This window comes from Galeopterus variegatus, unplaced genomic scaffold, assembly GCF_000696425.1.
Source record: "Galeopterus variegatus unplaced genomic scaffold, G_variegatus-3.0.2 Scaffold7067, whole genome shotgun sequence".
Taxonomy (NCBI): Eukaryota; Metazoa; Chordata; class Mammalia; order Dermoptera; family Cynocephalidae; genus Galeopterus; species Galeopterus variegatus.
In genome coordinates, this window is record NW_007733178.1 from 1 (window position 1) to 14,919 (window position 14,919).

Here is a 14,919-nt window from a genome sequence, read left to right on the forward strand (position 1 = left end):
CGATCTTTTTGATGTACCCTTGTACATCAGTAGAAGAAATATCATACTAAATTTCATATTTACACCAAACACTAAAGTGTATTATTTCATTTACTGTTTATAACTCTCTATATTTTTATTATTATATAAAAAGCAATGGTGAAACACTATACATAAGATGAAAAGACAACCTACAGAAAAAAAACTATAACCAAAGAAAAAAATAATAGCATTAGTGTGCAAAATACACAAAGAATGCCAACAGATCAAATTAGAAAAAGACAAACAACTCAATAGAAAAGTGGGCAAAAGGTAGAAACATGCACTTTGCAGAAGAAGAAACCCAATTAATAATAACAAAAAGAGCAACAGTAACAACTTAGGACTTACATAGTGCTTATTATGTGTCAGGCCCTGTTGTAAGCACATATCCATATATTAATTTCATCACAAAGGTTCTTTAGAAGTAGCTTGCTCAAGGTCATACAGCTAGTAAGTGTCAAAACCAGGACTCGGACCTGGGCAGCCTGCCTCCAGAGGCCATGCTTTTAGCGACTTCTTATAAGCAATATCCTTGTGAAAAAATGTACAATTTCACTAATAACTGGGGACATGAAAATTAAAACAAGATACCATTTCACACCTGTCAAGCTGGGGAAAAGTAAGTATGAAAACCTTGCCATATGCTAGGAAATGTGTCTGGCAGAGCTGGTCCTCTTATAAGTTGCTGATGGGAGAGCAAATTGGTCTTAGTGCTTCTGACAACAACTTGGCAATACATGGAGAATTGAATATTCTCCATGAGTTTCTCTACTCTAGAGAAACTCTTGCATAGGTGCCCAAGGAGACCTGAAAAAGGATTGAATATTCTCTAGAGTTTCTCTACTCTAGAGAAACTCTTGCATAGGTGCCCAAGGAGACCTGAAAAAGGATACATAATCCAACACCATTTGTATGAGTCCCAGAGATAGAGGGAAGATGGAGGGAGGAAGGAAAAGAAGATTGAGAGGGAGGAAGGAAAGGAGGGAATGAATTAGATTTACATCATGAATCAGCATGGTTAAGTCTCAAAGCAACGTCCAGTGGGGGGAAAAGACAATTTGTCAAAATAATGAAACAGTGATATATTAAAAGAAAAAACAAAAACAAAAACCCAGCAGTCTGTACTTTTTGTGAATTCCTAAATATGCAATAAAATTAGAAAAACTTGCATGGTGAGAAAGAAGAGCAGCTCCTGACATCCAGGATTTGATCTAATGCTCACATCTAGACCTGATGTTGTTACAAACTCATCCGACACTGTGGGTAAGCCTTGTTCTTCTGTTAGACATAAACAGTTGCACAAAACAGCTACTTCATACAAGGTCATCATGCAATCTGCAAATTACCAAACATTCCCCCCTCTAACTAGATAAGTGTCTGTTGCTCCTTTGCCAGTCATAGCTTCACACTTGCTCTAGTCTGTCCTCCCTATTGATAAAATTTGAGATGCCCAATCACAAAATTTCCCCATGTTCTGATGGCTCCCAATCCAGAGCCACCCCCTGCTTCCTTAGACCCTTTCCAAAATTACCCAACCAAAGCCCACATTCTGTAACAGCTTATTTCCAACACCGTCTTACAGAGATACCCCACAGTTCCCTATAGTATGCATTCCTACACTGCAATGAGTAATAAACTAGACCCTTTCCAAAATTACCCAACCAAAGCCCACATTCTGTAACAGCTTATTTCCAACACCATCTTACAGAGATACCCCACAGTTCCCTATAGTATGCATTCCTACACTGCAATGAGTAATAAACTCAACTACAGGTGTGTTCCTGGTGACTTATGGCTGAAGGCCATTGACAACTGTTATGTACCAGGACAGGATTACTGCTAGGGAAACATGGAGGAAGGGATGATGGTAAAAGGATCACACTTTAGCTGCCTCTGAAATATTTGTTTTTTAAAATTAAGCAAATGTAAGTAAAAGCTTAGCAGTTGGTACATATCTTCTATATGTCTGAAATGTTTCTCACATAAAAAGAGAAAAAGCACACACAATAGTGCTTGGTGGTGTTTATAAGGGAAAGACTTGGCAGATGCCATTCTGGATTTCATAGAATAGTTTCCAAAATGCCAGCAGGAATACCTGTGTGGGGCTGGCCACGCAAAAATCATCTGTGGTGTTGCTTAGAAATTACTGGATTCAAGCCTTTGACTTTCTCATTCAGCATGTCTGGAGTGGGATCTGGGAATCTGTGTTTCTTAAAAGCACTCCTGGTGATCTTAAGAACTACTACAGTACTGCAAGATGGATATTTAATATGCACAATTATCTTAGGTCCACATAACTCTGACTTATGAATAATTCATGTCATGCAACACATTTGGAAACAAAACCTGTGATGGTTAATTTTAGGTATCAACTTGACTAGATTAAGAAATATGTAGAAACCTGGCAAAATATGTTGACCTTTCAGGAGAGAACAGATCTATGATTACTAGAGGTGGGAAAGGGGGAGGAGGAGAAACTGGGTAAGGGGCACAAAGAATAATTACAATTTATAATAATGATTATGTTAATAATAATGATTTGATCATCACATATTGTACACAATGATAGTCAATACTGTACCCCCAAATATGTATAGTCAATTATGCTTCATTAAAAAAAAAACCTGGTAAAGCATTATTTTGGGGTGTGTCTGTGAGGCTGTTTCCAGAGGAGATTAGCATGTGGGCCAGAATGGACTATGTGGGAAAGATCCACCCTCAGTATGGGCAGGCACCATCCAACCTGCTGAGGGCCCAGACAGAGGGGGGAAAAATAAGAGGAAAAGGCAAAGCTCTCTCTCTCCCTTCCCCCCTCTCCCCTCTCTCTCTCTCCCTCTCCCTCTCTCTCTCTCTCTGCTGGAGCTGGGATACACTCTTCTCTTCCGTCTGCGGCCATCAAAACTTGAGGCTCTTCAGCCTTTAGGTTCCAGGACTTACACCAGCAGCACCTTTGAGCCCTCAGGTCTGTGGCCTCAGACTGAGAATCATACCCATCGGCTTTCCTGGTTCTGAGGCTTTTGGACTTGGACTGAGCCATGCTACCAGCATCCCCGGATCTCCAGTGTGCAGATGGCCTACTGAGGAACTTCTCAGCCTTCATAATCAAGTGAGCCGATTCCCCTTTTAATCCTCTGTCATATATCTGTGTGGATATCCTGCTGGTTCTGTCTCTTCGGGAGAACCCTAACACAAAACCTCAGTGTGTCTTAGGAACTGTGTGCATAGGCACTGTCTAAAAACACACCATCTATACTTTGTGATTGCTTCACACACCAGACATTTGCCCCCATGAGGCTTGGGTAAGTAAGTAATCATTTTTACATTCACACATGCATTCATGCAGACAACAAATATTTCCTGAGTCTCTGCTATGTGCTTAGCAATATGGGTTACAGAACAATCTAAAGAGGTATTATTTTTCCTGAGTCAGTTTCATATAACTGGGTGTAAAAGAAAGCCTCATAAGCACTCACAGAGCCTAGGTAAGTAAAAGATTTGAAGAAAATTCACTGCAATAGAGATACAAGTCCCACTTAAGAGATCACAAGAACGAGAAGTATAAAAACATGAAGTATAACATTGGGGGGACTAAATCTGTACTTAATAATAGTAATGAAACTATTCCATATACTTCAAATAATTCTTTCTCATTTAACTGGTTTTTTTTTTTAAATATAGAATTTCATGAATTTGCATGTCATTCTTGCTCAGGGATGATGCTAATCTCTGTATTATTCCAATTTTAGCATATTTGCTGCCAAAGTGAGCACTAATGCTTTAATTTTTAATTACAAAAGTAATACATGAATACAATATGAGTCAGAAAATAGGAACAGAAGGGCTAGGGTTTGGATCCCCTTACTGGCCAGTGGCCAAAAAAAAAAAAGAATGGAAAATAGAAAAGTTTAAAGGATAAAAACTGAAGGTCTTGCTTCACACTCCTCTTAGCCTCACTCCTTTCCCCAGAAGACACCACCATGAGTTGCCAGATACGTTTCCTTCCAGACTATTTCCTATTGATCGACGAATATCTATTTAGAATTATACACCAGTGAGTAGTAACTAACTTTGGGGAGGGTGACTAGGGGAAGGCAGGGACTACCAGCTGTTCTCTAAGGTGTGCTCCTCTATTCCCTGCACATACAGCGAGGCTGCATTTCCCAGTGCCCATGCAGTTAGTTAGATGTGGCCACAGATCTGAGTTCTGGCCAATGAAATGTGAACAAAACTATGGGCCAGGCCTGAAGTGACACTCATCAGTAACTGAAACCTCATGATTGTTAATACTCTTTTCTTCCTCTGTCTGATGGTGGCACCTAAGGTGAGCTTGGAAGGCACTTGCTAAGGATGGTAGAGCCACTATTTGTCTGAGTCTCTTAATGCCAGGGGACAAAAGTGACTCAAACACCAGCTCTAGATCATTCCACAACAGAGATATAAACTTCTGATTAAGTCACAGAAATTTTGGTGTCTCTTTTTTTTCTAATCATAGCTTTTCCTGCCTTAGAGTTTTTTCCCCTTAAGTAAGATACTGTAATATTTTGTTCTGAAAATTATTTTCATTTAATAACATCCTTGAGACTTTTCCATATTAATACATGCCTATCTTAGTCTTTTTGGCAACTGAATAGCATTCTATAATATGAATATAATGTAATACATTTAACATCTTTACTGATGGATGTTTATGTTGTTTCCAGTGAACATCCTGGTATATATATATATATATATATATATATATATATATAGTGCACATACATAAATAATTTTCTGGGATATATACCGAGAAATAGAATTATTTTCTAATATAGGTTACTATAATTAGACATGCACACTTAAACTGTGCTCAATAGTGCCAAGCTGCCCTATACAAATTTATATTCTCACCAAAAATTAACCGTATGAAAGTGGCAATTCAGAACCACAGCCTAACTCCTCTAAATACTAATCCCATCCTGCCTTGCACATTCCTATTTATCTCAATCACCTCTAGGCATCCCAGCCTTACTCATCATCTATGGCACTAATCTCTCAATCCCACACTGCCCCATATATCTGCCACCTAATCCCCCACACCTCCATCTAGACTCCCAAACCCTTCCACAATGGTGACAAACTTTTGATTTTTAACCATGAGCCGACAACCCTGTGAACCCTATGTCAGAAAGTCTCCTTCAAACACAAAATAACTATTAGGCAAATACCAAGGTAAAAAATTGTTGCTGGCAAGATCCACCTACAGATGCCGAAATCAGCAGGCAAAAGTTTGAGGATAACAGGATATTAGCATAGCCTTAAAGTAACTCTCCCCAAATATGTATCAATTGCAAAGGCAAAAATGATCACTTGATAGTGAAGACCACCTTAATCAAATGATCAATGTTAACTACCATCACCGGTGATAAGAATATCGACATCGTGTACCCTCTGTATTCTTGTTGAAAATTCTAATCTTAATCTAATCATGAGAAAATATCAGACAAACCTAAATTGGGGGCCATTCTACAAAGTAACTAGTCAATACCCACTAAAAGTATTAAGGTCATGAAAGATAAGGAAAAAATGGGGATACTGCCACAGATTGGAGAAAACTAAGGAATGATGATGATTAGATATTTCTGCAGGATCCTGAATTGGATCCTGAAATAGGAAAGGGCATTGGAAAGAAATTGGTAAAACTTAAATAATATCTATAGTTTAGTTAATAGTATTGTACCAATGTTAATTTCCTGGTTTTGATAATTGTACTATAATTATATAAGATATTAACATTAGCTAGGTAAAGGTTTTAATGGAAATTATTTTAGTATCTTTTCTCTAAATTGAAAATCATTTCAAAAGAAAAAGAAAAACAAAAACAAGAACAAAAACGTCTGTCTCACTTTTCTTTGTTACCTGAAACCTATCTCTTGAGAACAGTGCATCCCTCTGAGCTCCCTAACTGGAGCTGTTTTCTCTCTCATGTGCACACCCCTCAGTTTCTGAGGTGGAGCAGGCATCCTCTTTGCTCCATGTGCTACTTGAAGACCATACTTCTTCCCCATAACTTGCAAAAATGTCTGCTCCTATAGTGCTCATGACATCGGAATATGCCACCTTCTTTGCCATTGTCATCCTTCAATCTTCTAGTCAATCATCTGTCATTTAAGACTTCAGCCATCAACATAGATGTCCTATATACCCACCACCCCCATGTTGTTTCTTGACTTCCACATCTCCAGTAGCTCTTTCCCACTCTTCCTCAGCCACACTCCTAGGGTCAGACCTTAGGCATTGTTGTCATTGATAAATGTTCTCTCTCCAAACTATCAAATGACAAATCCCACTCTTGGACACAACTTTCTAGCATTTTATGTTCTTTAAAACACTCTTACCACAACTTTCCAGTCTCTTTGGAGTTTCCAAACCATTGCTTCCCTTTCTCACCATCTGCCCTGTCAAAGCCAATTAAAATATAAACTTGAATCTCTATAAACAAAGTGTTTTATTTGGGAATCACAGAATTGCTATTCAGGGCATACACACAGACCAAGCAGTCTTTGGTATGTCCAAAGAGCAAAGAAGGGTTTGGGAGTTTTACTTGAAAGAGAAATGCTATGTATTGTTTTGAAAGAAAACTCATTGGCACTAGCAAAATTTTGGGGAGTTGGCAAGCTCTGATTGGACAGAAAGGGGATGACCGAAGAAGTAAAGTTCTTGGCTATTTCCTGAGCAGAAATTTTTATTTCTGCTGGATTATTTCTATCATATACAAACATGACCAATTTAAGAAAACCCTCCCTTAATCCCACAGCCTCATTCAGCTACTGCGTCATTTCATTGCTGTCCTCAAATTGCTCAAGGGTTGTTTGTAGATAAATGTCATCTCTATCTCCATATCTGCACTTAATCCTCAGTCCAATCCAATCAGGCTCCATCCCCACCGTCATAACCTAATTTTTTCTGTCAAGATCACAAATGACTTCCTCATGGCCATATCCACTCGTCCTCCTCTCATCTGACCTTTCAGCAGCAATGGAGAATCAACGAATCTCTCCTTTTGGACACGTGTCTGTCTTGATTTCCATGACACCTCCCACTTGATTTTCCCTGCTTCTCAGATGTTCTTTCATATCTACCTAAACTCTAAATGATAGAGCCCTTGTGCACTTGGGCCTGGCCTCTCAAATTCACAATTTCTTCTTCAGTGATTTTATTCATTTCTCTGGCTTTATATTTACATCCTAATAATTTCTAAATTTGTATCTTCCACATACCTTCTGAGACCAAATTCATATGTACAACTGCTCATTTGATATCTCCTAGGCATCTCAAACTTAGCATGTTGAAAATTAAACTTTTGGTATTCTTCTTCCCAAACCTTGGTCCTCTACAAATAGTCCCCATCTCAGCACACGGCACCACTGTACATCAGACACATCAAGTCAGAAAGTCAGGAGTCATCCCTGATTCTTTCTGCTTCCTAATCCCCAGCGTCAATGTGTCCTATTGATGTTCTGTGCAATATACAAGGGTACCTCAAAAAATTTGTGGGAAATGGAATTAAAAGATAACATAAATCTTTCCATGAACTTTTTGAAGACCCCTCTCTCTTCCTTTTGCCTCTTCTAGTGCTAGAATCTTCCATGATTTTAATTTGATCCTGTTGATTCTTATTAGAAAAAGAAAAAGAAGAAAAACCAACCACATATTTGACTATACATATCACTGTCTTCTTTATTCACAATTATTCTGGTATCTTATGTCTTCCTCTTTTTTGTATTCATTATTGCTTGCCTAGGGTTTGTTTTCTGGTAGTTTTTTTTTTTTTTTCAATAAGGCTCTAAGAACTCACATAGAAGTGATAAAGTTGGCTGTGCAGGAAGCTTGTCTCAGGATGGGGGGTACCTATTCCCCCAGGTATAGTATGTTTATCTGGAGCACCTTCCAGGCCCCAGGGTCGTCTTAGTGACTCTCATGCATTAAAGAGGTTCTCAGGCACCCTGGAGGCAAAGGCCAGGGTCAGCAGCTCCCTCTGTCCTTTCTCTGCTGTCCTTGTTGGAATTACTTCACACCGTGTTCAATGGCTCCCTCCAATCACTATGCTAGATCACTTACATGGATTGTATCCATGAATCTTATGAGTTAGTGGAAGATTATTACCCCATCCCATGCTACACACGAGGAAACAAAGGCTCCAAGAGGTTGACATTCTCCAACCTGTGATAAGAGAGGTTAAAGTTTGAAACCAAGAAGTCTAATCCTGGATCCCCTGTCCTCCCAAGAGGGAAACATGGATAGTACCAGGTTCCAGTGATGAGATGATTAAGTAAAACTATTTGATAAATAAGATGGTAGTCAACTTTTATCTTTTACCACTTATTAATTACATCCTGAAAAAGAGAAAAGCTGGGCTGGCACTCACAGCTAGGCCTTGGTGTTCTCCTGTTGAAAGCAAACAATTTCACATAGTATCAACATCAGAAGAGGTCACTCTGTGACAGTGATGGATCATGACAAAAATAAGACCACTTTGTAACATGTCTGAACACAGAAAAACACACAAACCTTGTACAAACCACAAAAGTGACCAAACACCACAAAATTCTAGGTAATATGAGTGACTATTTTCTTATTAATTACAGCATGAGTTTCACTCTGGTCTTCCTTCTAGATAAGATTGATTAACGAACCTAATCATATAACTAACTACACCTGCTTCCTGATGATGTCCAATCCAGAGACAACTCCTGCTTCCTTAAGCCCTATCCCAAATCACCTGACACAGGCCCAAGTTCTCGGAGTCCCTTCTGGCATCTTACTAAGGCACACAATGGTTCCCCATGGTGTGGCGAAGGAGTTTTGAATTCATTTTAAATAGGCAAAAGGAATAAGAAATAATAAAATCTTTTGGAATAGGGGAATGACATGACCAAGCTATATTTTAGAAAACACAGCAGGTCAACCTGACAAAATATGTAAGACAATTGAGAGAAGAGACTGACAGCAAAAATAGTAATGAAGCCATTGCAGTAGCCCAAGGGTGACCAGGAAACACAAAAGACACAGGCCATAATTCAAGTGACCTGTGATAATTACCAGTGTGAGAGGGGTGGCAGTGGGAATGAAAATGAATTAACATACACCAGGATATCTGCAGAGAGAATTGATAGTTGGCTGGAATTTTGATATAGTCTTAACCATCATTAATTTAACATTCAATAGGTAGGGATTCCCTCAGACCAGATTTCTCACAAGCTATTCAGTCTTATTTTGAGCAAAATAGATATGGAATTTTTGTATCTGTAAGTTCACTTCATTAGCATAGGATAGAGAGTTATAAATTGGATGACTTTCTATTCACCTTACCTGGATTATAAAATTCAAGGTTGGATTTAAGTCTACCATATGGACAAGGGATCAATTCAGCCCTTAAGTGTCTTTCAGAAGCTCCAGCGAAGGGCATTAGAAGTTTTGTAAGCATATTGGATGGCAAACTTGGGGCCTAAGTGTGCATATTCAGCAGACCGGCCTGGATTCTCAGCTCTAGGAAACTAAAATACATGAAGATGTGTCTCCTAGGAACTAATCATGCTATCATTCAAATGGGGTTCCGATGGCAGAAATGCAGAATTCTTCCCAACATTACAATCGACGGGCCAAGCTCGAGATGGTGCTTTGCAGTTCAGCTATAGGAATGTCTTGTTTTGAAGTGGGCTTGGTCCCAGGACTTTTTCCAGCTGAGGTTTTAAGAATCAAGCCCCTTCTCCCCTAGAAACAACGTTGGAACATGTACCCAGAGTAGAGTAAAGCCGGGAAAGGTTACAAAAGCCTATCTACCCTACAGTAAGTTTAATTATGGTACTAACCCAGTGTTGGGCCTGGGAAGAGTCTATCCATATATGATGGGGATTGAAGAGAAAGCAGACATATTTTCTCAGCTTGTTTTTTGCCAGCTCTAGGCAAAATTGAGATCTTTGTAGGAAGCAATAGAAGTCAACCATGCACAAGTCACTCTGTCTGAGCTGACCCACTCTCTCCAACACTCCTCTCCACAGGTACCCTGTGTTGCTACAGTGTTCATCACTCCACCCTACTCAGACATTTCTGACTTGCAAAACATACCATGCCCCTAAATCATCCATTTTCCTTAACACCCAAAAGCTCAAGACCTAGATTTGGCCACATCACTTACTATCTTTGTGACACTGGTAAATTTTAACTACCCAAGCCTCCACCTGTAAAATGGGGATGATAACTCTTAATAGGGTTGATCTAAAAATTAGATGAGTCATTAGTCTAGTTGGTTAGAGCACAGTGCTGATAACACCAGGGTCCAGGATTTAATCCCTGTACTGGCCAGCTGCCAAAAAAAAAAAAAAAAAAAAAGAAAAGAAAAGAAAAAGGGCTGGCCAGTTAGCTCAGTTGGTTAGGGTACAGTGTTGATAACACCAATGTCAAGGATTCAGATTCCCCATATGGGCCAGCCACACACACACAAAAAATTAATTAAAATTAAATGAAAAGTCTATGTAATATGCCTAATACAGTGCCTGACACTCCACAGATTCTCAATTATGTAGCAGTTTCTTATTACTTTATTTGATTAAAAGAACCAAGCACTTTGTACTTATTAACTATATAAATGTATAATCTATTACATTAAATGGTTTAGATATAAATTAAACTTTTAAATGTTTAAAATATGGTTATATTCTTATATCTCCAGAAAACCCTTAAAAGAATACTGTTTTTCCTAACACCTGCACACAATATGTATCTATACTGCAACACTCACATCCTATCCTAAACCCCTCACTGGTTAAATAGGTAAAAATTCAAACATATTTCAACATTCATCAAAAAACAAACAAAAAAAACCACAATTAGAAAGATGACTATATCCCCCAAATCAATTACCATTTAAAATTAAAATGCTAAAATTTACTTTACCCAATGCTTTAAATAAACTAATTAACAACATCCTCTCTATGATGTGTTTAAAAATATTTAACTGTTATTTTAGATCTTCCATCTACCAGTAATATGGACTGATAGAAAAGGCCATCGTGAAAAGTATCACATTTGAATTTTTACAAGTAGTAAATAAATACAGAGACTAAAAAATAAGAGCAAAAACTACACCAAGGTTAAATGCTCATTTCTACCCTCTGCTTTCAGGCTTGAAAATCCTAGAACTAATTCTAAATTGTGAAATTGGAGCTCATCCCCAGCCAGAGTAGCAGACTTAATGCACCATTAATCTGGTCTGCTTTCAGCCACCAATTGAAATAGTCACAGTTGCTCAATTTTTAAGGAAAAGACAGTACTGCAGAAGTACATTCCAGAGGTCTTTTCATAAAGACCGTCCTGTGTGCTCCATCTGCATGTGCAATCTGCTTGTGTATTTTCAGCCAGCTTGCACGGGCAGATTAATGCATACAATTAGAAAGCAACCTCACAGGCATTCAATAAACTGCCTTCATTATTACACTCAGGAGAGTCCCTTTGGATGTCAATAAAAGCCTAGTTTTCTGCCTGTTAGTTAAATAATTGACAACACTGAAAATAATCAGAAGTAAATGAACAAAGTCAAAACAAGGTGTTAAGAAAGAGCACATTAAGATTCTCATGGTGGTGCCCCAGGTGGGTATCATGAGCTTTTTCTCCAGCAATGTGGATTTACAGTCTGCTCAAGTCTGTGGGTGCCCTTCTCTACAGGGAAAAAGAAAAAAAAAAATCGTTCCTGGTCTGCTCTTTGAACCACATATCACAGCACGCTGAAACTAGCAAGGTATTGACTAGTTTGAAAGAATTTCTTATTTGTATTTCTATTTTGTGTTCCTTCATTTGACAGCTTCAGGAGAATCTAATTTGGGGTTTGGGGATAGGCAGTCTACTTGGTCTGGTGAAATCTTTGTGCTGTTAAAATTCTAACAGCGTTCCTAGACATTTTTCCACCATAAACTGATTCTAAGAAGGTGTGATAAAGACTTGCTATATAGAGATTGATCATTTTAAAGAAGTCCCTTTCATATTTCTACCTACATAATGGTCATTCATTTCATGAGCTAATGGTCTTTTAATTTCAAAAGTAATTTGAAGTATAATACTCTTTTAAAAAAACTCACAAATATACCTCTTTTTGTGTTTCTCAATAGACTTTAAAAATCAGTTTGAGATACTTCTTTTTAGCCAACTTCTCTTTTTCTTGGCAACTGGGACTTTCAAGATAAGCAAGAGAAAAAGCAAGAGTGAAATGTGCATGTAATTGAATTCAGCTCCACTGATCATGTGCCAGGTGGCTGAGAGTAAAACTTTTTTTTTTTCCTTTACAGAAAAAAAAAAGTGATTGATCTTTACTATTTAGTAAAACACAAACTCAAGAAGCTGGAGGACTATGAAAAAAAGGAGGTTGGGCAATACAACCTACAACGTCTTTTAAAACTCCAAGAATCTCTCATCCTTCACCTTGCCATGTTTAAAACTCTCCAGAGAATGAACTTGAACAATTTCCCAGTCCTGTACCTAAGACCTCTCGCGGGCAGGGAGGTCTTCCCTTTTCTGGTATAAAACTAGCATGCCACAGGATAATTATCTTTGTTCTTATTTGTGACTCCAGGCTACTAATGCCCCAACCCAACCCTTTATCTCTCTCAACTCCTCAGGCTGAGCCTAGAAATAATTTCTCATCCATTCTCTACTCATGGAGGGAGAGGCATTAATACATTAACATCCTTAATCTGTTGCCTCCCTCTTGCCAATGTTTCTTCAAGATAATCCATTTCTCCTGGTGTTTCGATTCCCACTGGTTTCCTCTCCCCCATGCCTGCCTTGGAAGACTGAGGAAAGACAGGCTACGGACACAGATGACACTGAGCGTAGCTAAGGAGAGTAACACCATCCATCAACACTTCCATCCTACCCCATTCTATCTCCCACTTGTTTTATGACCTGGGTAGCAGAGGCCAATTACCTAACATGCTTAGGAGCCACGTAGAGGGTTGAGAAACTTCTCTCCATCCCTGCCTCTGAGTCTTAAATCAAGAAGGAACTTCTTATGGTAGAGGCAGGATAATTTCAGTGGTATGAGAACCCAGAGGACGCTGTGCTTAGAGGGAGAACATGCTCTAGGGTGTCTCATACGCTCACCCCAGCAGCTAAGTGATCTTAAGTTCTGCAAATGATGGACAGCAATGGGGAGATAGAAAAGGAGGCAGTCAGTGAACATTCCATATGAAAGTGGGAGGCCAATTACTAGCTGTGGTGTAACCGGAAATCTGCAGTCTCTGCAAAATGCAAGTTGTATGATCCCATTCAACAAGCACCTCCAGGGCTGTCTGGTTAGCTTAGCTGGTTAAAGCACAGCCTTATAACGTCAAGGTCATGGGTTTGGATCCCTATACACACCAGCCACCAAAAAACATCCTCCATAAGTATCATTTCAAGTATCTATAAGAGTCTGGCACTTTTATGGTATTTACATAAGATATTGTCTTTAATCCTTACAAATGGCTTATGGAATAGATATTAACATCCTTAATTTTAAAAAATTAAGTTCAAAGAGGTTTATTAGTTTGTATGAGGTTGTAGCTAGGGAATGGAGTTGGGACTTTGAACCCAGATCTGCTCAGTTCTAATTCTACCATATTTAGAATTAACTAAGGCCAGAAGTATGATTCTTGGTTTTGTCCCCTTTTAATCAGTGTGCAGGTAGCCTAACTACCAAGAATTAGGACATGAGCTTATCTTTAAAGCCTATATAACAATAGGTTACCTGCATTATAAAGCACATAGTAGTTGCTTTATAATTAGGACATGAGCTTATCTTTAAAGCCTATATAACAATAGGTTACCTGCATTATAAAGCACATAGTAGTTGCTTTATAATTAGGACATGAGCTTATCTTTAAAGCCTATATAACAATAGGTTACCTGCATTATAAAGCACATAGTAGTTGCCCTACACATAGCAGCTGCTGTTACTCACAAATCATACTGGAAAAATTACATTGGCCTATGACCACCAATTGGGAATGTTGCCAATAACTGCTAAATGATCTCTCAATTCTTGTCCAGAAAAAATACAAGTGTATAATAGTCCTCAGCCCATTAGATAAATCCCTAGTTAATTTAGATTCTGCTCAGGTACTTCTTTTCAAACACCCTCCTTTTTGTATTGCTATCTTGGAAGTCAACATAACCAGAAGTACCCTGGATCACCAAAGAATTGAGCTCTCCAAGTTGTTTGTAATGGGGAATTCCTCAAATTTAGTAGTATCACTAAAGAATACTCACTCACTTCAGTGAGTACAGATGTCTCCAACCTTAGATCCTAGCTTGCATAATGACAGAGCTCAATTACATAATTAATATAGTAGCCAAGAATCCAATACCAGATGTTTTGAAAAGTTACCATCACCTAGAATTTAAAAGCTGAATGAACCATATGCCTATAAAGGTACAAAGTTCTGAAAACATAAACTTACTATTGCTGATGCTCTCTAAATGCTTCTCTTCTGAGGTTTTCTTGAAGTCTCTTTTTCTCCTCTAGTTTATTGCTCTGAAATTGCAAATATCAAAATGTAATCTATTAAGGAAACTTTAAGCAGAATTACAATGTTAAAGTTACCCAAAGTCCCAAATCCTCAGGTTCAAGTGTCCTCAATAGTCTAATGTGCTACTCTGCCAGAGGTTCCAAAATGGTATTCCCTCTTAGAACCCAGGGGCACCACACTGAAGCCAGGAACCCCAGTTCTTTCCACAGCTTCCCTCTCCCAATTTCATTGGTATAATCACAGAATCAGTATTTTACATTTTTATTCTTTAGATCAAATGATAGCAACATTTTCTAATCAGTGTTTTCAAAATGTTTTTTTTTTTTTTTTTTTTTTTTTTTTTTTTTTTTTTTTTTTTTTT

The 14,919-nt window shown here is 38.3% G+C and overlaps 1 long non-coding RNA gene across 1 annotated transcript in view; it reads right to left on the reverse strand.

Moving 5' to 3' along the window:
* Window positions 1-14,489: 14,489 nt before the first annotated feature.
* The window catches only part of LOC103607044, an 11,614-nt gene continuing 11,184 nt past the window's right edge, over window positions 14,490-14,919 (reverse strand). The window contains exon 3 of the long non-coding RNA XR_551937.1: window positions 14,490-14,563. This is a non-coding gene — a long non-coding RNA (uncharacterized LOC103607044). The remainder of the gene's footprint in view (window positions 14,564-14,919) is intronic.